At 47.6% G+C, this 24,971-nt stretch overlaps 10 non-coding genes across 10 annotated transcripts; all 10 read right to left on the bottom strand.

The window, feature by feature from the left end:
* Positions 1-12,350: 12,350 nt before the first annotated feature.
* Trnal-uag (transfer RNA leucine (anticodon UAG)) lies at positions 12,351-12,432 on the bottom strand. Its single transcript has one exon. It is a non-coding gene; the product is annotated as a tRNA-Leu (tRNA).
* Positions 12,433-12,505: 73 nt separating this feature from the next.
* Trnal-uag (transfer RNA leucine (anticodon UAG)) lies at positions 12,506-12,587 on the bottom strand. The gene has a single exon. It is a non-coding gene; the product is annotated as a tRNA-Leu (tRNA).
* A 73-nt stretch (positions 12,588-12,660) lies between these two features.
* Positions 12,661-12,742, bottom strand: Trnal-uag (transfer RNA leucine (anticodon UAG)). The gene has a single exon. It is a non-coding gene; the product is annotated as a tRNA-Leu (tRNA).
* A 72-nt stretch (positions 12,743-12,814) lies between these two features.
* Positions 12,815-12,896, bottom strand: Trnal-aag (transfer RNA leucine (anticodon AAG)). Its single transcript has one exon. It is a non-coding gene; the product is annotated as a tRNA-Leu (tRNA).
* Positions 12,897-12,968: 72 nt separating this feature from the next.
* Trnal-aag (transfer RNA leucine (anticodon AAG)) lies at positions 12,969-13,050 on the bottom strand. Its single transcript has one exon. It is a non-coding gene; the product is annotated as a tRNA-Leu (tRNA).
* A 73-nt stretch (positions 13,051-13,123) lies between these two features.
* On the bottom strand, positions 13,124-13,205 carry Trnal-uag (transfer RNA leucine (anticodon UAG)). Its single transcript has one exon. It is a non-coding gene; the product is annotated as a tRNA-Leu (tRNA).
* Positions 13,206-13,277: 72 nt separating this feature from the next.
* Trnal-uag (transfer RNA leucine (anticodon UAG)) lies at positions 13,278-13,359 on the bottom strand. Its single transcript has one exon. It is a non-coding gene; the product is annotated as a tRNA-Leu (tRNA).
* A 72-nt stretch (positions 13,360-13,431) lies between these two features.
* Positions 13,432-13,513, bottom strand: Trnal-uag (transfer RNA leucine (anticodon UAG)). Its single transcript has one exon. It is a non-coding gene; the product is annotated as a tRNA-Leu (tRNA).
* Positions 13,514-13,586: 73 nt separating this feature from the next.
* Trnal-uag (transfer RNA leucine (anticodon UAG)) lies at positions 13,587-13,668 on the bottom strand. The gene has a single exon. It is a non-coding gene; the product is annotated as a tRNA-Leu (tRNA).
* A 666-nt stretch (positions 13,669-14,334) lies between these two features.
* On the bottom strand, positions 14,335-14,416 carry Trnal-uag (transfer RNA leucine (anticodon UAG)). Its single transcript has one exon. It is a non-coding gene; the product is annotated as a tRNA-Leu (tRNA).
* Between the last annotated feature and the right edge of the window lie 10,555 nt (positions 14,417-24,971).

The raw sequence follows: 24,971 nt of genomic DNA, 5'->3' as shown, positions 1-24,971 counted from the left end.
CCTCTCGGCGCGTGCGCGCACCACAGCTCCCTTATATCTCTCTACGTCTATAGTCTCCAACTTTCGTTTAACGTCTTTAATTTCTTTACTGCGCATGCCCGGTGGCACGCATTCTTGACAGAGTAAAAAATCTAACTGACACTGCAACTGCTTTTCTTCTTTCCTTTGGTTATGTCTTATACAAGATGCCCTTTCGATCGCGTCAATTTTTACCTTTTCTTTAAAACACTCCCATGTAGAAATTAAACTTCCCGTGCTACACTTGAGTAATTTGTCCAATTCAATGTTAACGTTCTCTACAAACGTGTCGTCATCAAGTAGCTTGTCGTTCAACTTCCATAGGTCCCAATTGAATCTCTGCTTTTCTTTTTTATTGATGGTAAACGTAACTAGGCTATGGTCGCTCAAAGAAACATGCATAACACTATAGTCTCGGCACAAAGGAAGTAATGCTGTTGACACGTAGGCTCTGTCAAGCCTCGCCTGACTGTTATGCTGGTAATGTGTGTACTGAGTACTCTGAGACAGCACACATCCTACGTCATCCAACTCTCGCTCGTGAACTATTGCATTCAAAAACAAGGCACTACAATCGCGCACCGGCACTTTGCTTACCCTATCTTCGGGAGTGCGAACACAGTTGAAATCACTAAGAAGAATAATTGTCCTATCACACGAAAGGTGCACTTCAAGGCTTTCGAAAAACGTTTTGCGCTCTTGCTCTCTATTTGGTGCATAAACACAAACAACCCGCCAACTCGCGCCAGAAAAAGAAAAGTCACACACAATTATTCGCCCTAAAGTATCATTATATAAACACTCTACAGCAATACCAATTGAATTCTTCAAAAGAAGTAAGCAACCACCGGATGTACCATGAGAATGGCTGACACATACATTGTAGCGGTCGCGGAAAGGCGAAACCATGCGGTATGTCTGCTCTTGGGACTCAACTTTCGTTTCCTGCACGGCGGCAATATCAACGTCATTCTCGAGAAACAAGCGGCGCAACTGATACTGCCGCCTCCTAGACCCCAGCCCTCGAATGTTAAGCGTTGCTACGCGTAAGGCTGTGTCTAATTTATAGGGCATGTTGTCGTTATGAGCAGGGCTACCATACGGTTTCTACCTCACGCAAATGTTCACCAGAAAACACGAAAATCGCACGACTTAAATAGGTGAATGTGGGTGTCTCAGCCATTCTCGCGTTTTTCATCGCGGCTCACATACAACACTGACATTTGCCTCTTACGCAATAATGTCCTTCCGGGAACAGTCTCACCTACCCAGGTGGTGTAGACTGAAGAGGCGGCTTGGCCTCTGCCCGCGGGCCGGCCGGAATTGTCGGCCGCGGTTTGAAAGATGGACGCCTATTCCCTGCTGCCTTCGTCGGTGGTTCCCCGCCACCGCCGCTATCGGGAGTACTTGTCTCCTCTCTACCTTCATCCCAAGGGCGCTTGCCGGCCAGGCCGCCGGCTGCGCTCTCGCCCTGGTCCATATTGTCCTGTCCGGCGGTAGCGTCCGGTTCCTTGCTGGGAGGTTCAGACGATTCTGGCCTCTCTGAGGCTGTTGCAATCTCTGGTTGTGGCTCCAACGGCTGGTCAGCGGGCTGTTGCCCCGTTGTCACGTTCGGCCCACTTACTTTGGCCAGGTCTGTCGTCGCTAGCGCTCCGTCGCCCGAACTTGCTACGTCTTCAGCGTCACGCTCGTCCATGAGCAGCTCGGACGAGTCATCGCCACCCACGGGCCCGGTCACGCTGGCATAGGAGAGCGTGCAGTCGTGCTCCTCATGACCGAACCTCCGGCAGCCCCCGCAAAGTGGCACACGGCAGTCACGACGAATGTGCCCCTTTCCTCGGCAGCGTACCCACTGAACACAAGACGTTTTGTAGCCGTCTTGGACCATGCAAAATGAACTAGAACGTCTACAACTATTCAAGATGGCTACAAGACGTCTTTATATGTACGTCTTGAAGATGTCTCGCGAGGGACGGCTTGAAGGTGTCTTGTTAAGCTGTTTTAAGCTATCATCTTGCTAAGACGGCTACAAAACGATTTGTAAAAACGTCTCGAAGATATCTGTGCGGATCCTTATCCAGGTATATGTATACAATATGCATTTCAGTTCTTTCCGCTGCTTTATACGGTTGTTATATATTTAGCACCCATACTGGCCACGCAGTCTGTACTTAAAAACATGTACATGCACTGCCTTTCCTTTGGTTTGTCATATTACCATCCTGTAAGGTGTACAATTCCATTGGCTGCGCTGTACATCCGGTCGTAGCGTCTATACGTATTTCACGAAGAAAAAAAACATGAAGCAAACGTAAAAAATGTGCTAGATTGAAGGCAGAATACATGCAAGACCTAAGGCCTTTAACCACGTTAATTGAGGAAACTGAAAAAGTGAAAAATAAATTCAAGGGTTGTACGTGCCTAAAATATAAAGCAGACCATAGGGGGAGAATCCGGATTAATTCTGACCACCTTGGTTCTTTAAGATGCACATCAATCTAAGTACACGATCGTTGTTGCGTTTCGATCCTGTCGTACCCGCGATCTCTAGCTGAGCAGCGCGATGCTATAGCCACTTACCTACCGTGGCGGGTAACAGAAAAACGTGTGCCTACGCTGAGCAGCGGCGCAAATTTAGTGTGAGCGTTAATTTCAGATAGATGAACAGGTGAGTCCGATGATATATTTTTGTGGCAGAAGATCGATCGGGTTTTTACAAACCTGTGCGGTTTTCTGCAGGCTGCCACAATGGGCGTTTTTCGCACGATGCTAGTTCAACCTCCCCGCCAGCGCGTTATTTGACAGTTTTTAGCTCCTACGGCAATCTGCACATTGAGCTGCATCAAAATTCCGCTGTCAGCTGTTCAATCCAGTAGTAAAAAAAAACTATAGTATCGCAACTTCATCAATTTCTTATTACACTTTTCACCATCGTGTACTCCGAAGTTGTGAGACTGAATCGTTCATTTCATCGCTCTTTCAAATTAAATACCTATATACGCTCAAAAGCTATAGCTAAAACTGGCGCTATAAATAATGATGTGCACGTTGGGGGGAGAGCAGCATATCATGGCATTTCGTCTAGACGTGTTCGTTTTGCCCAATTATTTGCAACCACGTACCGCACGGCGATTTTAGAAGTGCACCACATATTGTAGTAAGCTTTGCCCGAAATTTTAATACTGCAACGTTTATTTGCGACATATTTGAAATGTTTTGAATGACCTTGCTTTGTATATTTACTTGGAATATTTTTCACAATAGAAGCGCGCACTTAACAAACTCGTAACACTGCACCAAAACCGATATTGCAGTCACCAGGACTGCGCACGGTTGGCCAGCAGCTCAGTGCAGCCATATACAGCCGATGCATGGCGGGGGGGGGGGGGGGGGGGTATTATGCCAGCGTCTACCTAGATTGGAGCGCTTAAGGCGGGCAAATTTGCTTTCGAAGTAAGTTTGTAGTCCACGTGCACTTCTCACAACGTTTACAAGGGCTTTGCCCAACATAAAACACCTTCGATAATTCGCGGTATCTTTCAGAGCCGCGTATACTGAATCTACTCTGTCTGCTTTGGACGTGTTCTTAGGTGCGCATTACAAAATTGCGATATCGTTTAGTATTGCTATGTCGCAGAGTTTTAAACTTGACACTTTCCAATTTTCGAGACTCTTTCGAAAGACAGCGCCGACATTAAATCAACATCTGCTTCCAGCCCATACTTGATTTTACATTTTATTTTAAATGCAAAAAACGTCATCGAAATCGGTGTAGCGATTCCTGAGAATGTCGATTTCACCATTCCTAACTATCCGGAGCTAACGCTGCAAGCATTGCGCATTTCAGTGCGCGCGCTCTACACGAGCGCGTTTCCGGAGTTTCCTTTCTCCATGCTAACGAAAGGCTAACGGCGCCGTGACTGGCAGACATGGAAGGAGGATGAGATTGGAATTTTCTACCTCCCCCCATGCCCGACGGCCCTGGCTGCATAGCGCCGTTGCCTCTTCACAACCACTCTCTCTCGACGCCTCCAACCTCACTTTGCCGTTCTCTCTCACGACCTGCCCTTCGAATCTTTCCCCTTTCACATCTTTCACGGCGGGAAGCGGCGCCGGTTGCTCGGGCAAGTCGGTTCTCGTCCTTATTTTGTAGCGTTAGCTACACTGGCCTAGCCAAGCCCGTTTCGCGCGGCACATAAAGAGCCGTGCTGCGCATGCGCAAGGATCAGTGATGTCACACGGCTTGCGCACCGGAGCCACCGGAGCCGGCACCTCTCGCGCACTCCGCCGCCGCCGCGCGCGACTCACCGCCGCCGGTCTGCGCATTCCAGAGGAGTGACGTCGTAGCCGTGGTAGACGCACTGGCGCCGGCGCTCGCTCGCGGTGCAGTCGCCGTCTGACACTGCGCTGGAGCCGCTGCGCTTCTGACTGGCGTTTGCCAGTGTGGTATAGCCATGGAGAAGGAGAGCGCAAATGCTGCTCAACAGCGCAGAAGAACGGAGAAGCTTGACTCATCGGATCCCGAAGTAGTTGCCTGGCAATTAGCGGTTGAGCGTAGGAGACAACCTAGGAAAGCTAAGAATAATCAGCTGAACCTTTGCTAACGCTACGTATATCCTGGCATAGCCGAGCTAAGCCACTGCAACTATTTTTGTCTTTGAAAACTAGCAGAGCGTGCTCTCCATTTTGTGTCTACGATGCGTTAACCAAGGACCGTTGCTGACCCTCGGAGTACGCGGCGTCGCTTCTTTGACTCGGAAAGCGGATCCTGCCTCGTCGATACGGACAAAAAAAGTGAGTACCGCACGAAAGTGCCTTATTTCTGGGAATTGTTACCCCCAAATGCCCTTTGTATGGGCATGCCACGTTTGCGCGATGCGTTCGAAAAGTATACTGTGAGCTTGCCGCTGTCTTGAATTAAACGTTGATACATGTTTGTCACAGATCAAATAATGCTTGCGAATATCCATTTGTGAATAACTTTCATGACGCGTTTTCGTGTTTTCCTCGATGATCCTGGCAACGTGCGAGATATAGCGCTGCACTGACAAATTTAATTCCTTATTATATTGCAGTCATCCATGGTCCGTGGAATGCGTTCGGGACAGTTAGTGTCCCTGTGGGGGCGAAATGCTAAAACACCCGTGTACTTAGATTTAGGTGCACGCTAACGATTCCCAGGTGGTCCAAATTATTCCGCAATTCCTCACTTTGGCGTGCCTCATAATGCAGATCGTGGTACTGGCGCGTAAAACCCCATAATTTTTGAACGTTAAGGAGAGTCAAATACTCATGACAGGTTTATCACAGCTGCTGCTGTAGGCATGCCGAAACTTTAGGGCTTCAACTAGCGTCGCTCGTTTGGCGATACAGAACGCTGCTTCCTCTTATAGTGGCCCACCATTCCCGCATTGTTGGCGATCACGAACGCGATCAGGCAAACTTGCGTAGCCGACATAATTTGTTTGGCATGTTTATTGTTATTCAATTCCTGGCTGGCGCGGTAGCGCCGTTCAAAAATATTCCCGCCTGGAATCTTGATGCCCATTGTTCTTGCGTAAAATCGCGCGCTTTCTGTTGCGTGTTACTGCGCTTGCTTGCAATGTGTTACGTTTCAACTCGTATTGTACTGTTTGCGTGTGGGCCACCTGTTTTATTATTTTGATTTCCGTTTAGTGACGGTAATGTAACTTGTAATATGCATTCGGTCGAGCTACAGTGACCCACGTTTCGAATCTATTGATTGCTGGTTGGCACTTCTAAAATATTGCGACTTTGTGGGTGCCTGCTCATGGATGCAGACTCAGGAACACGCCGTTTTGCGCATAATTTTCTTTCGCACTATCAATTTAACCCAGTAACTGTGCGTGGCTTAAATTAATTCGCATCGGCGTTTGTACTGCAAGTTATAACCTCAACTCATAATCTACTCGCGCGTAGCGTCAAGCGTTGAGCAAACTTAGACACTTGCAGCGTTGTATCAGCAAGCTGAAGCGCTGGTAAACAGACCGATGCATGAGAGAGTGGTTTCCTGTGATGCGCATAACGATGGGCCTTTGTTATCGCAAGACTAATTATTTGCACCGCTGAAAAGGTCATTTCTTATTCCTATTGTTCCATAGACATGCGGAAAAGTCAGGCCGCATTATTGTTCCAGAGCGGATTATGTGTTCATATACATGGTGTCTTTTTTTTAGCGGCAACAATTAAAAAAAATGCCTGTGGCAGATAGCACAATTATAACCCTTGATCAAAATTACTCGATAAGGCGGCCATTACGTTACGAGAAACCAATATGCTTTTCGAATAATTTACTTAATTGCGCTAATAAACACTAACTACTTTGCAGCACATATTTTAATCTACGCATTGTAGTTAGTGGGTATGAAATGCATATCGACTTAGAACGAGATTTGAGGACTACGCTAGTTTCGATATAATAATTTTGAATGTGTCCACCGAAATGCATTGGCGTTCCAGTTAGTGTGTGCTTCAATGTATGAATCAGCCTTTTCTTAAAAATTAAGTTTAAAAACTGTGCATTTTTACTGCAAGTTTGATACTGCATATATCGAAACCGTTGCCATCCTCAGAATTTGTTCCAAGTCGATATGCCTGGCATAATCACTAGCTACGATTAAAATATGTGCAGTGAGGTAATCAATAAAAGTTCTTTAATGTAACTGTCAATTGTTCAATTAAAAGTTTTGATTTTTCGTAGAAGTAATAGGCCACCTCATCGAGTAATTTAGAACAATTTGGACAGCACAATTGTGCTGTCTGCCACATGTTCTTAAAATTTAGTTCAGCTGAAATAAAAAGGACCATGTAGAATGAGAACATACCGTATGTTCTCATTCTACAAGGTTTTATTTTTTTTAACTGATCCAAATTAAAAAAAAAAAAAACATTGCATGTGGCAGATAGCACTTAGGCAAGTGCAATGGTCCAGTCATATCACATGCCTCAAACCATTACGTTATTAAGCTGCTTTCTGTGTCACATAGAGAGAGAGAGAGAAACATTGTTTAATGAAATGCTGGAGATGGTAGCCTGGCTATTCGCCTGACATGCTATTCCAGGTGCTTAATAACGTAATGGTTTGAAGTAGTGATATGACTAGCCTATGGCGCTTGTCATGTAATTGTCATTTTAATTGAGTATGTTGTTACCGGTAAGCTGAACCAACCGCTAAGTAGGTTGAGCTTACCACTGAGGCGAGGATGACAGAAGAAAGTGAATACGCCATTGAGGCCTCAGTAATGACAGAACAAGATGTTGGCCTTAAGAATAACACACGGATGCAATGTCAAATCGTTTGCGCCTTTAAATAAATAAATTCTAAGTGTGGCCTGTATGTGCGGCATATGCATTTTTGTGTCCTCATTAACTGCTAGTTTCGACCGAATTTTTTTTATGCTTCTTCACTTGGTTATTGACAAATCTATCAGTCCTAATTTAAACCACAAGAATGATTAATACGTAGAATTTTGCTCACATTGACTTGCATACTTTGCAACAGCTAGGATAATCAGTTCAAATTCAATGCTGCATCTGGCTTATGTTTTCTCTTGGTTCTGGAGTTCATGTTACAAGAAGAAAAAAAAAAAACAAAGGACGCCGATCAAAAAGTGCTAATAAGAATTTGACGTACGGAAGCCTTGATCAAAACACGAACTGCTCGAAACGACGGCATTCTGCGTCTGCAGGCAGGATATTGCCATCGTTGCGATACAGCGTTTTTTTTTTTTCTGTAGTTTTCTGTAGTCTGGATAGCAAGGTATTCGGGAAACTCTTTTCAAATCCAGTTTCTTTAGCAATGATAGAAGCCTTTTCTCGTCGGTGGCATATTCAGCCTGCCACGTGCTCCGCAACTGCAATGTAAACGACATTGTTTCTTCACTTCTGATTCATTTCTAATTCATCTCTTTGACATAATTTCTTGCTTCAAGCGGTTTCAGAGAGACTGCTTTCGCTGATGTAAAGATAGTCGCGATTCGCGCAGGCTGTTCTGTATACAATGCTTGGAACATATCTTCTGAATCTTCACATCTGCCTGTTCATGCTGCAACTAGCGGGCCTAAACGTGGGACATTGACTTCATAGGGTTTCAGAACAATTGCGATGGCCTTGCTCACTCAAGTGACATAGGCGAGGGTCGTGCGAGCTCGAGGGCGCGCGTGGCGGGCAATGGGGCAGGCCTCAACGATATTTCATGGAACGAATGAACATTTCCGGTTATGCTCACTCGGACGTAATCTGTGCAAGTCATTGTCAGAAATCTGGTCGCGAGGATTTTAAAGCAAAAATTTTACGGCGATCCCGGCAAATTTGCTCTAAATCAGAACGCTCAGGGCAGTGGCGTATCAGGTGGGGGTGGGTGACCGGGCTTCCGCCCCTCCCCCTCTCCAAATTTTGTCTATTTCTTTAGGCCGGCGCCCTGCTCCCTTTTGTGCCTGGCACGTCGCCTATATTAACAAAGGCGCGTATCCTTCGAACGTGCGGCTATTATGGGCATTCGCGTCTCAACGCTTCTCCGACGCCTGGGAGCTTAAAAGAACGAAGCACCACAGTCAGGACGATCGCAGTGCTTTAGCTCCCCCAACCCCACCCCTGAAAAAAATATCCGGGCTACGCGCCTGGCTCAAATTACGTCGCGAACATTCTGAGTGCGGTTACCCCGGAAGTGTTTCATTCGTTGCGTAGAACATCGTTCAAGTTGACCAGTGACCTCGCTTGGCCGCGCGTCCTTGAGTCGACGCTGCCATTCAACATGTCCCAAGAGGAGGCCTTGTCACGTTTTCTGAAAACCTATGACGCGCGGCGCATATATGTTCCTGCCTGCACGTTGCATCAGGAACATGTGAAGGACACGGTGTAGAATTGTTTTTCGGCGCAAACTGCTACTACATTTAAATCAACAAAAGATGCAATTTCGAAAAAGGGCTTGCAGCATGTGTATGATTTGAAAACGAAAAATGTCGCTTGCGATGTAGTTGTGGATGACGTGGCAACCTCCAACCATGGCACTGGCCTTCTTGGACAAGGATGTTGTTATCGCCAAGAATCCGGATTTCACGGTAGTATATCGGGAGCTTGCTACCGGGGCTACAGATAAGGCCGAATCGCAGCGATGGCATTATTGCATCTGCATACGGAAGATACCTAGGTCGGATTTCTAACAGTTAGTGTTTCCAAACAAGGCTGCGGTATAAATGAGTCGGAACTCTTACCAGTCATATGCAATAAAATCTTTTTATAGCGAAGCCCAAGGGGGAGCCAAAATTACGTCATTATATTCATTACTGCCGTTCACTGCAATACATGCGCAATGTCGCGCACAAATTTCAACTTGTATAGAAGAAGACGGCTTTTCGGCCAGCAGAACCACTACATGGCCACGTGCTCGCTGAACTTCTGATAAAACAGCAAAAGAAACTTCGGTGTCCTTAACACACCACTTCTTAGCATCTGACACGATTGCCTTTACGATAGCTGCCTTCTGTTTCAATGTGATGATCTTTCGTTACCGCTTTTATTTGGGTCGTCTCCAGCATCGCGAAACCGCTGAAACGGTGACGGTTGAATAGGTTGCACGCTGCGACACCAACAATGCTCGTCATGTGCGAGCAGCACGTGGTACACACAGGGAGGCGTGGCCTCTGAAATTGCACCGGCGCAATCTCTGAGGCCTCGCCTATAGCTGCACTAACTAGCCTGCGCGGTGCCGCAGTGAGAGGAATTGCCACGGCGATCTAGAGTCTGCTTATGCGCACCTACGCGTAGTGGTGACAAGGACCAGTGTTGAACGGTGGATTCAACGCAAATACGTAAACGTTTTAAACATCGGCAAGGAATGTGTGCTCTACCCTGCGGAAAGCAGAAGCGAGCCTGCAAGGGTCGGGCATTTCTTTTTTCGGAGAAAACTGAAGTTTGGTGTATCTATTGGCAGGATAATTTTACTTCGTTGAAACGAGGTTATAAAAACATTCATCTCTTCGGTGATTTCAGCGGGAACGTCATTTTGTTGTATACAGTAATTTGTTATATCCTGTTTCGTTATAACGAAGTTTCACTGTAACATATTTGTTAATCTTTTGTCTTACCTTCTAATTGCAGGTGCAAAATCTGAGGCCAAGCATCATTAGAACGCGCTAAATTTTCTGCGGGTGCATCATCAGCCTGTGGAAATGTCTAAGCCAGTTCCCTGAATTGTGAAGTGACCAATTATAACAGACAGCCACAATGCAAAACTCTAGGAAGTGCATTAGAAACATTTTGCTTATGTAGTGGCATGTTACTGATTTATTAAAAATTCTTTCAAACCTTTGACCACTTTAGCAATTCATTTGTGTGAACAATCTTGCTTTATGTTAAGCCTACGTGGCTTTGACACGTGTTTATCGCTTTTGTGGCTTTGCCAATGTTTCAGTGTTGCTATGGTAGGTTGTAAGAAATGGGCCATAGGGATTGGTACTGTCGGTAAAGCCAACCTTTTTTCAATATTGCAAAGAATACGAACATCCTCATTGATTTCTCTATATAGCAGATAACAAGGAGACACTCAATTCCTTTATAATTAATGCTATAATGGAAGGGTGTTTGGTGTATCTAAATTCTTGAGTGTGCCAAACATCCATGCAAGGAAAACTTCTGTAATAGTGTTGCAGGAGTCTTTGATATTATTCCATCTGCAAATCTTGATCAGTGTTGACAACGTAAGTAAAATGATATTGGGTCTTCCCGGACCATAATGGGCAATGTATGCCGTTTCTAGCAAGATCACTGAAGCTACGCAACATTTCGTTGGATAGTTGACATCGGAAGGAGACAGACCATCTGGATTGTAATATGACGTAATTTCAGCTTCTAGAGACTTTAAAGTATGCTAGTGCTTCCCCTAGCTCACAATAGATTACGTGTTGAACTAAAGTTTAGAGAGTTCAAATCCGTTGTACTTAATATAGTGTGTATATATTGACAGTCACCGTGTTTATTCCTTATTTGTTTCTTCACTTTTTTTCCACAACGGGAAGACTTGGTAACTTTATGGAATACATTGTGTTGAAATAACCTACGTCGTGTTCAGATTTCACGTCCTCTGCACTTTAGACTAAGTATATTTACACTCACTATCTTTTGTAAATACTGTAAAACAATTTAGGGCTTAATTAGCTAAATACGAACGGCTAGAAAAGGTCATGCCTTAGTTGGCAAGTAGATGTTTAAAGCATTTAAAAACGTTTTCAAGACATCCTCAAAACGTCCAGCAGAACGTTTTGTAGCCGTTTTCAAAACGTTCGCAAGATGTCTTGCAAGACGCTTTCTAGCCGTCTTTAAGACGTCTACCAGATGTCTTGCAAGACGTCTGATATCCCAAATTTGGCGGTGCATTAGACGGTCTTAGAGACGGCTACCGAACGTTTTAAGACGTCCGACAAAATCTTGGTAAGATGTCTTCAAGAAGTCTTAATATCTTGCCAGGACGTCTCCAAGACGTCCTGTAAACGTTTAAAATGGTTTTGAAGACGTCTTGCTTATCTTGTCAAGACGTCTTGAAGACGGCTTCTAGACCAATGTGTGTTCAGTGGGGTAGACAAATGGGCGCTCTTCCCGGCACTACAACAAGGGCTTGCTCGCCGCTTACGTTCACTTGATGAGGCAGGTCATCAATTTTAAGGCCCACCTTCAAAGTGAGGGTCACCAGACGGGTCGTCGAGCCTTTGTCGGTCACGCCGTGTACCCGCCAACGCTCTCTGCTGATTTCAGTAACTTGCCCGTACGCTGCAAACGCACGTCGCAAATCTTCGTCAAGTACATTGTGAAGCAGCCAATGTACCTTCATCCGCACGTCTTGGTTTGCCGGGTCGATGACGAGGCAGCGGCAGTTTTTGACCTTGATGTCTCCGAGGGCCAGGATCCTTTTCCCTGCATCCATATTCTTGAACGTCACCGCCCACACATGGCTCATACGATACGCCCCAAAGGCAACAACCTCGGGGAGCAGCGTCAGGCGGGCCAGTGTGTCGCGAAAGTCTTCCACTCGATATGGCCGGGAACGGACGTCCGCATGTAAAAAAACAGTATTCAAAACAACTCGTCCTGTCGGCAGGTTTGGCAGTACAACTTCGTAATCGTTTTCAACGTGAAAAGACCTCTTACCGCGGCCGAAACGTGCCGCTGTAGCCACCCCTGAAGGGCCTGCCATCCTGCGTCCGCTCAGCTCGGCTGCCGGAAGCAGAATCCGCGGCCACGCTACCACTGTTCTCCTGCCGAGTGACGGTCGCGTGCACCTTTTGCCGAAGAACGCACGTAAAAAAAGTGACACAATATGGCAGCGGTGGGATTCGAACCCACGCCTCCGAGGAGACTGGTACCTAAAACCAGCGCCTTAGACCGCTCGGCCACGCTACCACTGTTCTCCTGCCGAGTGACGGTCGCGTGCGCCTTTTGCCGAAGAACGCACGTAAAAAAAAGTGACACAATATGGCAGCGGTGGGATTCGAACCCACGCCTCCGAGGAGACTGGTGCCTAAAACCAGCGCCTTAGACCGCTCGGCCACGCTACCACTGTTCTCCTGCCGAGTGACGGTCGCGTGCGCCTTTTGCCGAAGAACGCACGTAAAAAAAAGTGACACAATATGGCAGCGGTGGGATTCGAACCCACGCCTCCGAGGAGACTGGTGCCTAAAACCAGCGCCTTAGACCGCTCGGCGACGCTACCACTGTTCTCCTGCCGAGTGACGGTCGCGTGCGCTTTTTGCCGAAGAGCGCACGTAGAAAAAGTGACACAATATGGCAGCGGTGGGATTCGAACCCACGCCTCCGAGGAGACTGGTGCCTTAAACCAGCGCCTTAGACCGCTCGGCGACGCTACCACTGTTCTCCTGCCGAGTGACGGTCGCGTGCGCTTTTTGCCGAAGAGCGCACGTAAAAAAAGTGACACAATATGGCAGCGGTGGGATTCGAGCCCACGCCTCCGAGGAGACTGGTGCCTTAAACCAGCGCCTTAGACCGCTCGGCCACGCTACCACTGTTCTCCTGCCGAGTGACGGTCGCGTGCGCCTTTTGCCGAAGAACGCACGTAAAAAAAAGTGACACAATATGGCAGCGGTGGGATTCGAACCCACGCCTCCGAGGAGACTGGTGCCTAAAACCAGCGCCTTAGACCGGTCGGCGACGCTACCACTGTTCTCCTGCCGAGTGACGGTCGCGTGCGCTTTTTGCCGAAGAGCGCACGTAAAAAAAGTGACACAATATGGCAGCGGTGGGATTCGAACCCACGCCTCCGAGGAGACTGGTGCCTAAAACCAGCGCCTTAGACCGGTCGGCGACGCTACCACTGTTCTCCTGCCGAGTGACGGTCGCGTGCGCTTTTTGCCGAAGAGCGCACGTAAAAAAAGTGCCACAATATGGCAGCGGTGGGATTCGAACCCACGCCTCCGAGGAGACTGGTGCCTAAAACCAGCGCCTTAGACCGCTCGGCGACGCTACCACTGTTCTCCTGCCGAGTGACGGTCGCGTGCGCTTTTTGCCGAAGAGCGCACGTAAAAAAAAGTGACACAATATGGCAGCGGTGGCATTCGAACCCACGCCTCCGAGGAGACTGGTGCCTAAAACCAGCGCCTTAGACCGCTCGGCCACGCTACCACTGTTCACCTGCCGAGTGACGGTCGCGTGCGCTTTTTGCCGAAGAGCGCACGTAAAAAAAGTTGCAGTGGCTTAGCTCGGCTATGCCAGGATATACGTAGCGTTAGCAAAGGTTCAGCTGATAATTCTTAGCTTTCCTGGTTGTCTAGATTGTCAAGGATTAGCTTGATTGTCATGCTTACTGCTGCTCCAATGACACACACGCGGTATACGTATTATGTGGCACATGTATTCATTCCTCCTACGCTCAACCGCTAATTGCCAGGCAACTACTTCGGGATCCGATGAGTCAAGCTACTCCGTTCTTCTGCGTTGTTGAGCAGCATTTGCGCTTTCCTTCTGCATGGCTATACCACACTGGCAAACGCCAGTCAGAAGCGCAGCGGCTCCAGCGCAGTGTCAGACGGCGACTGCACAGCGAGCGCGCGCCGGCGCCAGTGCGTCTACCACGGCTACGACGTCACTCCTCTGGAATGCGCAAACCGGCGGCGGTGAGTCGCGCGCGGCGGCGGCAGAGTGCGCGAGAGGTGCCGGCTCCGGTGGCTCCGGTGCGCAAGCCGTGTGACATCACTGATCCTTGCGCATGCGCAGCACGGCTCTCGGTGTGCCGCGCGAAACGGGCTTGGCTAGGCCAGTGTAGCTAACGCTACAAAAAGGGACGCAATATGGCAGCGGTGGGATTCGAACCCACGCCTCCGAGGTGACTGGTGCCTAGAACCAGCGCCTTAGACCGCTCGGCCACGCTACCATTTGTTTTCCTTTATTGCCGGTTTTTCAACAACACAACACGTAGCACACATCACAAATGAGACGTCAAAACAAGGTTACAAGAAAGGTTGTTATCGTAATGCACATAATGCCGTCGGTCACGTGGTGACCGGCGATGTCATTTAAAATTCTTTAAGTGTAACCAGGGCACGCTGGCAAACCAGGGGGAAACACATTCTTTTGTTTTTTCTACTTCTATTAAACGAGCCATGCTCTCTCGAAAGTACAGCCTTGCCGGTCTTCTATCTGGTTAACAGTAGAAGCCAGCCATTCGTGAGCGCCATATACTGTGTAGGCCAGTCAACATAATCAGATCAAAAGGTACTCCTTCTTCGTTGTCTATCGCAAGGTACCTGATGTCGTGCGTATCTAGCGGGAATTCTTTTTTCATTGTCCGCTGCAACACATCCCAAAAAAGACCCCCTCCCAACAGTGAAGAAAAACGTGATCGATGGTTTCCGGTTGTTCGCAAACAAAACACTGAGAACCCCAGGGCATATAAAACCCACGTTCCTCACGGAAAGTTCTCACAGGTAGCGTCCCGGTATGCAGTTTGAAAAAGATTTCGCACTTGGCGCTACTTCATTCTTTTAACTCTTTTCAGGACATTCTGACGCTGGCCTGCACTGTATATGGCTCTGTACAAGGGAATTGGCAACACTATGTCACATATGTCTTTATACAAATTTCTCTTTGTAACAGAATACAAATAATCATTAGAAAACCGAACGCATAGAAATCGCACGCTTGATACTACTTCCCGAAGATAACCCTGCACCGTACCCGACATGACATGGGTGATAATAACATCGTCGGGTAACAGTCGCCCTAATCTTGCCTGGCACACCGTTTGCAGGAATGCGTCGCTTACCTCGCGAAAAAAGAAAAACCGGTTCACTAACTGTTTGAGAAAGAGATATGCCAGTCCAAGCCCCCCACACTTTACTCTCCTGAACAAATTGGTGCGACGGCACCTTTCCCAGGTAGATTCCCACACAAATATCGTAAATACCCTATGCAATTTTTGCACATTTACCCTAGAACAGTACGTAACTTGCATTACATACCATAATTTAGCCACAAAAAACATGTTACACACGGTAGCCCTCGCAAACATGGAGAGATAATTAGCCCTCCAAGCATTCGCCTTTTCATGTAAGAGGTCTGCTTGTTGCGGCCAGTAGTCATTATTATTTTTGTAATACTGAAGTGGCACACCGAGGTACTTCACAGGCATCCTCTGCCACACGACGTTGGCAAAAATGTCCGGCGTCGACGGCCACACTCCGTGCCAAAATCTCAGGCACTTTCCCCAGTTTACCCGACTTCCTGTAACGTCGCTGAAAACTTTGACAGCTCTAATGGACTCTTCGATGCTTTCATATTCGATACAACACACTGCAACATCATCTGCATATGCGAGCAATTTCACCTCTGACGATTGTAAACGAAAACCGTTAATAGCATTATTTTCAAGTATTGACAGATATAACGTTTCAATGTAAATGCAGAACAAAAGTGGACTGATGGGGCAGCCCTGGCGAACGGAACGCTGGATTTTGATGGGGGCCCCAATGCCTTGTTAATAATTAGTCTGGTAGAGCAATTATGATACGCCAGAGCTACACCGTCCATGATAATGGACCCGACATTAATGTGTTCTAGTATGGTAAACAAAATAACATGCGCTACACAATCAAATGCCTTCTCGAGGTCCAACTGGAGTACGGCTACACAAGCTTCCAGGGAATCGCAACACTCTAGAACGGACCGCATCTTGTGAACATTCGTAGCTAAAGTGCGACCCTTAATTCCACATGTTTGGTGCGGACCGACTACGTCTTTAATAACTGTCTGAAGTCTGGCAGCTAGAACTTTCATTAAAACCTTGTAGTCCACATTTCTGAGTGCTATTGGTCTATATGATGTTACTTGCTTCAGCTTGTCCACATCCTCTGACTTCGGAATCAGCACCGTGTGGGATTCACTGAACGACGGTGGTAACACCTTACCATCGTACGCTTGGTTAAAAACAGCTACGAGTACTTCTGACAATTCCTTTTTAAACCGCTTGTACCACGCAGCGCAAAGCCCATCAGGGCCAGACGACTTGCCGGGATTCAAATTATCAATCGCGCGTTCCACTTCAAAAACAGTTATCGGCGCTTCTCATGCAGCTTTCGTTTCATCACTCAGTTGAGGCATGCGTGCTAAAAACGTCGTTTTAAAGCGTTCCAAGTCTACTTGCCTATGTGCAAGTAGATTCTCATAGTGCTGAAAGAACACACGTGCTATGCTATCGGTACCTGTAACTTCGTGACCGCTTGCTTTGATCACGTCAATCTGATTGCGTCGTGCATGCGCCTTTTCCAGTCCAAGCGCCCTTTTTGTGGGTGTCTCCCCTACAGCAAAGGACTCGGCTCTAGCACGAACAATCGCGCCGCGATAACGTTCCTCGTCATGCAGTTCAAGTTGCTGTTTGCAATTCCGTATATCACTTTTGAATGCTCCCGGCTCTTGGCACTCCCGTTTTGTCAACTTTTCCAAGGTTGTTCTTAGTTCTTTTTCTTTCTTTTTCGCTTCATAATTTAGCGTGACAGTGCGATCGATGGCTTTTATTTAAATCCGTTGTTTAAACTCTTCCCATCGTTCTGCAAATTTACCTTCTCCGTTCAGAAGAGTTTCTGCGATGCACTCCAACACCTCTGCTACGAAACTTTCATCAGTGGTTAGTTTCGAATTCATTTTCCAGAGTTCCCAAGAGAAGCTGCAACCTTTTGTCTTTCTTCCTATGTCACATTTAACTAGATGATCAGTGAAGGAAATAGGACAGACATTGTAACTGTTGCACATCGGTATTCCTGCAAGCGACACGTACATGCGATCTGAACGCGCATGGCTGTTTCGCAGAAAGTGCGTGAAACGCACATCTCGCGTCCCCATCATGCAGTCAGCCACGTCCTCCAATTTCCATTCAGTAATTATCTCGGCCAAAATGTACCGACCTTTATTGCTCTTTTGGCCTCGATTTGACCTATCTCTGGCATTGAGAACACAATTAAAATCACCTAACAGTACCATATGCTTATCAGAAGACATGTGCTCCTTTAACTTTGAAAAAAAGAGCGACCGATCTTCTGGCACATTTGGCGCATAAATACACACCACACGTCATTCAAGTCCACTCAATACAAAGTCGCACGAAACTAACCGGCCCGATGAACATGAAAAAATACCTTGCACCGCGAGACCCGATAATTTCTTAACAAACAATAGGCAACCCGCCGACGTCCCTATGGCGTGGCTCACTATCGCGTAATACCGCGACGTAAACCGCTGCACCATGCTCCGTGTCTCCTCGTCACCATCCACTTTTGTCTCTTGCACTGCTAACACGTCAAGGTCATGGTCCACCAGGAGCTTGAACACTTGTCTCTGCTTTCGCTTGGCGGCCAGACCTCGAACGTTTAGCGTCGCCAATCTAAGCGTCGGGTTGGTAGCCATGGCTGTCTAGTGAAATGAGATTGGGCCCGGAGCATGGTGCTTACCTTTAGCGTCTAGCGCTCCGCTAGACGCCCCCAGGCCCACCCGGTGGACCGGTGCAACTGGAGAGCGGTGATGATTTGTTGTCAGTCTTTTTTTACGCCGTATCGATGTTGGGACGTGGCTTGTAGCTGCTGCGCCTGCCCACAGATGTCTTCGAAGGCGGCCCGTCCTCGCTACTTCCTTGGTTCGCTGCGTTGCTGCCTGCAAGCTGTTCAAGAGGACGTTTCGTTGCGTCGTTCTTTTCCGACGGGTCTTCCACTGTCTGCATTGCCACACATGCATCCACTGAGTTGCTTGTGCTTTCTTCCTCAGTCTTGCCTGCTGTATCTTCTGCCCCTCCCTCGGTAGCCTTGTTATCCACTGGTGCCACCGTCTCGACAGCCGGTGCAAGCGGACCGTCTGTCGCACTTGGTATTGCCTGGTCTCCTGCCCCTTTTGCCGCGTCCTCGGCCTCGGCCACATCCATCACCAATTGCGCGGCGTCGTCACCCTCGGCCAGCCCTGTCGCAGAAGCGTACGTGCGTATGCACTGGTCTTCCGAGTGACCAAACCTGCGGCATTGCGAGCACCGAGGGACCTTGCACTCCCGACGTACAGTCAACCACAAAAGTTTGCGGACCACGCGAGCGCGTGGCCAAGAGCCTCTTCGCGACACTTCCGCTACGTCACCAGCGATCGACAGCAGCGCTACGTTGAAGACGCATCCCTCCTTAAATCTATGGCCTGTCTATTTTCGCACTGTGCGCAAATATTTTCTACCTATCTCTTTCAACGTGACGCGCTCTTTGTTAGCCAGGGCTACTTGCTTATATTTTGAGAGCAGAATATCAGTACAAGTAATCAGACAGCGTATTCTTCGGCTGTTATCAGTTCTATTTTCGCGTAGCCACGCTGTTTTTTTTTTTCGTGAGTGCGTGAGTGAGCGGTGAGGCAGCCATGGGACACAGATGCTTAGTCAGTAGGCAGAATTTTTCCGTTCCTCCCCCATCGCTAAGTGACAGTAGCGGCCGGGATTTGATCGCCTGCGCCCAGGTTTTGCTGCGCAAAGCCCGAACCACCGCGCTGCTATAGTGGTTACATTTAGAAAAATAAGAAATAATCGGGTGCGATGACTCTTTTTATAACCCTTTGCGACACGGCGTCCTCGTTTGGGGACTCGAACTTCGGAGGCGCGTCCCACGCCACGTGTTTCTTCAAATGACCTAAAACTCAGTGTGCACATTCGTGTCCGCTTCCTGATGGGACAACTAGCGGTCAGTTAACTTCATTGTCCTGCGTATTGCTGCAGATGATCACTTTGCTGGAGACACTACCATGTTAGACAATCGTTCGACGTGCCGCGTTCCAAGACCAACGTCAAGAGTATTTTTTTTCTCCGGTCGACACGAATACAACCGAAAAAGCAAGTGTGCATGCGTTTCGGGCCTAATAGTTGATTCTTTTTATGCAAGCATTGAAGCTGACGGATTTCAGAATAATTAGATAATGAGTTATACGCTAATTAATTTTTTTTACTGAAACTCGCACAAAACAGCACATTGCTTCGTCTTCTTTCTTGGAATGTAATAGTGAGCGTCTTGAAATGATGCCATGCGCATTTGACGCATTTGCAGACAGTGCATCATAATTCGTGTCTGAAGGGGATGAATTTATTCACAAGACATTTACAGAAGTGTCATGAAACATAGGTCTCTCAATGATCTAGTAGGAAGTGAAATGTCCGCCGTTTTCTAGCACCTTATTGATGCGTGTGGGCATCGACTCGTACAAAGATTCAGTAATCTCCGGTCGACCGCGCAGGCTTTCCCATTCTTGTGCGATCGCTTGCCACAGCGTATCGGCCGTGCGGCCGCGGTTGGCTCGTGTGGACAGCCGTTTCTTCAACATGCCCCAGACATTTTCTATGGGATTCAAGTCGGCGCCACATGGAGGCCACTCAAGCTGGCAAACAGCATGTTCTTCTAGCAATGACTGGACGATACGTGCTTTATGGATCGGGCTGCGGTCGTGTTGAAAAAAATAGCAGCCGTCGCTGAAGGGACCGTCCAGCGCATACGGAACGAGGTGTCTAGTGATGACGTCGCAGTACCGTGACGCAGTGAAGGGCCCTTCCAGACGCACAAGGGGACCAAGGCCATCTTTGCTGATTGCTCCCCACACGCTCACGGAACACCGTCCACTGGATAGAACACTCTGTGTGTAATTAGGCAGATATCTGCAAGAAATAGCATACAATTGGGTTCCAGCGGCGCGTCTAAAAATGTTGTGATTCCTCTTGCGTATGAACTTTATAATGCTGTTATAGAGTTGCAATAGAAAACGTGCAAACATCATTAGATAGTACTGAAAGACCCACTGGCAGCTTTTAATTAGCTTCAGAGTAAGTAGTACTATGAAACAATCGTTAATGTTTTCAACATAATACCACTACAGAAAAATCTCGTAATGTCCAAAAGCTCATTTTACGTGAAACATGTTGTGATGCAGAATTAGCTTCGTGAATTAACTGCCAATACACTGTAAACACACCTGCAGTTTAGTGGACGCCAAACCCGCTTCCGTTGGTCCCAGCGCGTGGAAAAAGTTGACTCGTCGCTAAAGATGACATCGCCCCATTTCTCTGTTGTCCAATCTTTCATTGCTGTAGCGAACATGAGTCGTTCTTGTAGCTGGCTGTCTGAGAGGCAGGGCTTCTGTGCTGCTACGAAAGACTGCAGGCCAAGCTCACTCAGCCTTCTTCTTACAGTCTCAGACGATACCGTGAGCGAGAGCGCTTCTCGGATATCCTCTGCACTTTGAAAAGGATCAGCCACGATGGCGGCCGTAATCAGGCGGTCCTCTTCCTCAGTCGTGGCCCTTGGACGCCCACTGCGCTCCATATCTGTGAATCTGTCATCGTCGCGGAAAGCTTGAATAATCCTATTCACGGCAGTCCGGCTCCTGTTGGTTCGGCGGCAGATTTCGCGCTGAGGTATTCCCTCTATAAATAAACGCACAATGTGCCTTCTTTCGTCAAGTGGAACACGCAGCGGCATCTTTCCAAATAGGCAATCACCACGTGGCCTGAAGCAAGTCTACTACGTTTTCAGCGACTGATGCGAAGATGCGCCTATGTGTGAAAGAAAATTTTCTATGCATCCGCTTTTTCTTTATTTTTGATGACAGTGAAACACCTCCCTACCCTTTCTCTCAAGACGCAGAAGCAGCAACACTCATTGGACCAAGATGCTGCCAACCAAAGTGCGCCAGTAAACGTCGCGTAAAAAAATCGTCGCAGCGCTTCGTGAAACTTATCTACCCACTGGCACACCAGTCGACAAAGGTTGCAGTGATTGCTCCGATACTGCTATCAAGCCAGATATGTGGCGGTCTTATCGCAGACAGCGCTCTGCGTCAACACAACGAACTAACAATGTCCATGCACGGGAATAAAAAATTAACAGGCAGGCGAGTACCAAGAGGGCTCATATCCGGGAGAGCGCCCCTGTCACCGCTAGGTGGCGTACCGCTAGGTGACGCGTCGGCTTCACTCTCACGAGTGAAGCCGACGGGAGCGGACGTGTCGAGTCGAGGTGCCATTTCAGCGCAGCAGGAGCAGCGTGCCAAAGAGATAAGTTTTGTTATTTTATATTTCACTTTTTGGTTTTTTTAGGAGGGTTAGCTTAGCCAAACAATCTTTATAAATTATTTTAATGCTTTCTCACTTTCTTGGTCTTCTCGCTTAGATAAAAGTAGGTAAAGAAATTTTTTTTTCTTTTCCACATCTACGCCTTGTTAGTACGAGATGATGGTTGGTACTAGGGGGAACCCACGCGTGCGTTGTTCTGAGTGCGAGCGTTCCTACGCGCTGGAAGAAACGCGGTTTAAATCAGCACGCGAAGCGAATGGTGCAGATTTTATCTGTAGGATGTGTGTGCTAGGGTCGCGGCTAGACCGCCTAGAGCAAGACAAGGATAAGTTAGCTAAGCGGGTTGGAAAGCTAGAAAAGGAACTTCAAATCGAGCAGAAGCAGAGGAAGGAGGCAGAAGAAAAGCTAGCTAACGCAGAAATCCAGCTGAGCGCCACCATTCTGCAAAGCACTGATGAACGCATCGAGGCGAGCACCGCGAACGGAGCTGGCTCCGATGCGAGTGCAGAGACAGCCGAACCCGCCACGCCGGTAAGCAGTGGCGCAAACGTCAGTGATAGTCACGAAGGGGATACCACTGACGCGGCCGGGGAAGAAAACAAAGCCAAGGGCAAGAATAAGAAAGGAGGGGAGGGCATTGTGACTTCGGGGGCAGCTTTCGGCGGTGAGGGGGAAGGAAAGCGTCGAGTTGTCTTTGTTGGGGATTCCAACATGCGTAAAGTAGAACCGGCGATAGCAGAGAGGGTAGGGGCAGACGAACGAGTCCAGGTTAGCGCGCTTCCGGGAAAGCCGATTAGAGAGGTGATCGCGAAGGCCAAGGAACGCATGTGGGACACAATGGAGGAGAGACACCTAGTGGTGATAATGGGCGGAGTGATTGACGTACTGAACGGACGAGGAGCAGGAATCACAAAGCAAATAGCCAAAGGGGTCACCGACCTGCGGAATGTTTCAAAAGAAGTACAAATCGCGGTGTGCACGGTGCCAGAGGTTGAAAGGCAGGGTTATAAAATTGAAAGGGCAGTTCTTGCAGTAAACAGGGAAATTTGGACTCTAGCTAAAGCAATGAATTTTACGGTCATTGACATCAACCGTGAAGTGCACCGAGCAGGCCGCGAAGGCGCTTTTGTGCGTGACGGGATACATTTTAGTGAAAGTGTAGCAACACCGGTCGGAAATCGATTCGCGGCACGAGCTGTAGCTTTTTTAGGCGGGCCCCAGGCAATCAGGAAGCAGGATTAAGTATTGAACATAGCGAAACACCAGTAAAGGGCAGAATTAGGCGACCAGGAGTCAGGAAAAGACGCAGAAAGGATAAGAGTAGAGAAGGTAAAATTTGCTACATTAACATGCAGGGTGGTCGTAAGCAGGAAAAATGGCTGGAAATTCAAACGCAACTGAATGATGAAGCGATTAGTGTGTACGCCTTGACCGAAACGCATCTACGAGATTTGGAGCAGCCGCCTGTTATTGACAACTTTGTATGGGAAGGGTGCAACAGAATGACCGGGTCAAGGAAAGGCGGAGGCGTAGGCGTACTAATTAGGCGAGGTCTGAAGTGGCGAAGGGTAAACGAGACATGTAAAGAGCATTTATGGATTAGTGGTACATGGCAAGGTAAAAAGACGTGGCTGGGAGTAGCTTACCTGTGGACAGGTAGTGATAGCAGGGAAAAAAATAAGGAATTGGTCGATTGCATTAGAAGCGATATTAATGAGTTCAGTAACTCGGGCCAGGTGATATTAGTGGGAGATATGAACGCGCACATGGACGATTTAGACGGATATACTGATTACAACGGCTCTCTAGTGCTGGATTTGTGTGATGAACAGAACCTTATAGTAGTTAACAGGGAGAATAAGTGTCATGGACAGGTAACGTGGCAATGCGGAAACAGGCAGTCATGTATCGACTACGCCTTAGTCTCAGAAATGGTCTACGAACAACTGGACCAAATGATAATAGACGAAAATGGAAAAAATAGCCTGGGAAGCGATCATAGACGTTTAGCATTAAAGTTTGGGAGAGATACCAGCGCAGAACATGAACCAATAGCCTCAGAGTTTTTAAAAATGAATGACGAGCAAATAACAGAGATCGCAAACAACATAGAGAAGAAAATTGAGGCTTTTCCTACAGCAGTCTGGGAATATAAGGAACTGGTGGAGGTTATGCAGCATGAAATAAGGCGGACACGGCAATACAATTGTTGGATTGGAAAGAGGAAACCACGTAAGTGGTGGAACAAGGAAATTAAACAAGCTATAGAAGAGCGTAAAGAGGCATCTAGGGTTCATCGAGAAGCCAAAAAGTTGGGATTACAAGAAGAAGAGGTGCTCCTTAGATGGAATACGTACCGAGAAAAGAAAAGGGTTGCGAGTGAGCTCGTGCAAGAGAAAATTAAATGCGCAAGTGAACGTTGGGTGCATAACATTCACAAAAGAGACAAAGGCGCCCCAAAAAGATTCTGGAACCATATAAAAGCACTCGGAGCTCCAACTAGAAACTCGCAAACGGCTATAAGGGATGAAGACGGTAACATCTATGAAGGCGATGATGCGCTGCGGTACATCACAGACGTTATCAGGCATAACTTCGGTACGAGAAAAAGCGTAGTTCAGACAACAGATCCAGCAACAACAGAGAGGCCTGAGAGATCAAAATTCAGCATAGAAAGCTTTTATTGGAAAAAGGCAGCAGAAAATGTCCCTAACAACACGGCAGCAGGACCCGATGAAATCCCAATACAGCTAATCAAAAACCTCGGTCCAAAAAGCAAGGCACTGCTGACTAATGCCATAGAGCAAGTGATTAGAACAAAGAATATTCCCGTTGGATGGCGTGAAAGCAAGATGAATCTTATCTACAAAGGCAAAGGAGATAAGGATAAGACGAGCTCGTACAGGCCAGTTACAGTAACGTCGGTGATATATAGAATGGCAATGCAAGCCATAAAATTAGAACTGTCGAAGTGGGTGGAAGAAAACGGTGTATTGGGGGAACTACAGAATGGGTTCAGGCCAGGCAGACGCTTAGAAGACAATATGTTTGTACTAACTCAGTGCATAGAGATTTCAGTGGCTCAGAAAAGACCTTTATGGATAGCATTTCTAGATATTAAAGGAGCTTATGACAACGTAGACAGGGAATTGTTGTGGGATATTCTTCAATACGAAGGCATAGATGACGATTTCGTGGAGCTGCTGAGGGAGATATATCGAGACAACCAAGTACAAGTGGCATGGGAAGGCCGAAAAGGAAATGAAATGGTGGGAATTCACCAAGGATTGAAGCAAGGATGCCCTCTGTCACCATTGTTGTTCACGCTTTACGTCAAGGGCATAGAAAGACGACTGGAAAA

This window comes from Dermacentor silvarum, chromosome 4, assembly GCF_013339745.2.
Source record: "Dermacentor silvarum isolate Dsil-2018 chromosome 4, BIME_Dsil_1.4, whole genome shotgun sequence".
Lineage (NCBI taxonomy): Eukaryota > Metazoa > Arthropoda > Arachnida > Ixodida > Ixodidae > Dermacentor > Dermacentor silvarum.
This window is presented reverse-complemented; position numbering and strand designations above follow the sequence as displayed.